Source organism: Perognathus longimembris, chromosome 3 (assembly GCF_023159225.1).
Source record: "Perognathus longimembris pacificus isolate PPM17 chromosome 3, ASM2315922v1, whole genome shotgun sequence".
NCBI classification, from domain to species: Eukaryota; Metazoa; Chordata; class Mammalia; order Rodentia; family Heteromyidae; genus Perognathus; species Perognathus longimembris.
In genome coordinates this window covers 69,813,600-69,815,794 of record NC_063163.1, presented here as the reverse complement: position 1 = coordinate 69,815,794, position 2,195 = coordinate 69,813,600, and the positions used below count along the sequence as shown (strand labels likewise).

At 57.4% G+C, this 2,195-nt stretch overlaps 1 pseudogene; it reads left to right on the top strand.

The window, feature by feature from the left end:
- Positions 1-367: 367 nt before the first annotated feature.
- LOC125347664 lies at positions 368-2,195 on the top strand (annotated as a pseudogene).

Sequence of the window (2,195 nt, the reverse complement as noted above, 5' to 3'; positions counted from 1 at the left end):
TGACCCCTGAGTTCACTGCCCAGCCCCCCGCCCTATCTTCACACCCTCTCTTTTGGCTGCGTCATATGCTGCATCTCTGACCCCACTTTTCTGGGGTGGGACGGGGGTGTCTTCATCCTGTTCCTGGACCTGGTGGGGTGTCCATGGAGGGGTATCGTATAAACCCCAGGCCAGAGAGAGGGGAGGAAGATAGCGGGACAGCGTGAGGACCAGCGGCAAGTGGGTCAGGGCCACTGGTGGGTCCCCAGCCCCCTGCAGCTGGGACATCCTGGCTGCCCTGGCCTCTGGGCAGCATGGCAATGTACTGGCCCCCAAACCCCAAGCCTGGCTCTCCATCCATGGAGACAGGAGGCCTTGGCCCCCAATCATGTACAGAGTGGGTGCTCGTGAAGTGGGGCTCCTCTCTGCAGTCTCCGGGATCCGCTGCTCCCCTGTTCCCCACCAGGAGAGGCACAGGACCCTGGAGAGAACACAAGCTGGGGTGAGGGGCTGGACACGGGGTCACAGGTGAGGCGGGGGCCTCAGGCTGTGGGGAAGGCCCCTGAGTGTGGTAGGGGGCAGTAACAGAAGTAGGGGAGCAGGGAGCCCCGTGGGAGAGCAGGGGATTCCAAGGGAGAGCAAGAGGGCCAGCCTGGGCCACAGGTCTCCAAACGAGGCTCAGCATTCCACTTCAGGAATTGAGATTTGGGGGTCACAGTGCTCCCTAAGACAATATTCTCACCTGGCATCCTCTATGCCAGGTACACAGCAGGCACTTAATCGTTGCAGTACTCTTCTTCTAGTTCCTTAGGGCCTCATTCAGTCAGACTTGGAGCAGATCCACCAGCAGCTCAGCCACGTCAACACTTCCCTGGGTAAGGATCCCATGGTGAGATGGAGGAAGCTGGGGGGTCAGGGGAGGGGTGGGGGCCCCTCTGTGTTGTCAGTCTGAGGCAGGCAGAATAAAGCTGGGGTCTCTCATACGTTCCTTAGTCTTACCTGAGAGCCCAATCCAGGAGTCTGGCTCTGAGTTGTGAAGGCCTGGGTGGGGGACTGAGGGTCCCTTGAGCCAAAGCCCCCTAGCCAGTGTCACCCCTAGTCCCCAGCTGGCCCTGTGCGGGCCCTGCCCCTGGAGCTGGGAGCCCTTCCAGGGAAGCTGCTACCTCTTTTCTCCCACCCTGGGGAGCTGGGAGGCCCCTGTATCCTCCTGCAGAGACCTGTGCGCCACCTGGTGGTCATCAAGAGCATTGCCGAGCAGGTGGAGGAGGGGAAATCTTCCTCCTTGGGCCACAGAGGTCCTGTGATGGGTGGGCAGATGGTGGGGAGTGGGGAGATGCAGTCAGGGAAGGCTTCCTGGAGGAAGAATCCTAGTAGGCCTGTGAGATCCCTTATGAGAACAGGAATGCCAGGCTTTGTTCCTTTCAGAGCTCCTGTCCCCCCAGCCTGGACAAGTGAAGACATTCTATAGCCTGTGCGTGCATTCATCTACACCCACAGCATGCCAGTGAAGATGTGATAAGGAGTTCTAGGCTAGACTGCAGAAAGAACTTCTAGGGAGGCAGAGCAGAATGGAAATGTGTGCATATGTGGTAAATTGTGATCAGGGGTTTTCTTCCTGTCCCCTTCTCCAGAGGTTTCTGAGGTACTGGGACATCAGGAAGAACTAGCGTACTTGGATCTGCCTCAGTGGCCTCAGAAGCAAGGGTTCCTGGAACTGGGTGGACAACACCCCCTTCAGTTTAGGTGAGCCCCAAACATGGGCACAGAGAGGAGTGGGCGGGTACCACTCCCACCACTTTGGTACCAGGGTGCGACCAGGAACTTCTTTAGTGGGGAGTTCTAAGTCGGGGGGAGTGGTTTCTGGTCACAGGGGCTGGAGCTGATTATTATGGAAGGCACAGGTGTGGAACCCACATTTTGCAAAGTCCTTCCCTGAATGCCAGACCACTGGCTGGTTGATCTTCAACTCAACCCATCGAAACTTGGTGATCACCCATACCAAAGGCAAGATGGGCATGGTTATGAGGTCTGGGTGACCTAGGGGCTCACTCTGTCCTCCAGTGGGGTTTTCTAGTTTCTGGAAAGAGGGGGAACCAAATAATAATGGGGACGAGGACTGTGTGGAGCTGTACAAAGAGAGCTGGGTGGACAGCAGATGCACTGCCCAAAACTTCTGTGTCTGTGAACAGCCTACAACCCCCTGTCCTGGCTTTTGA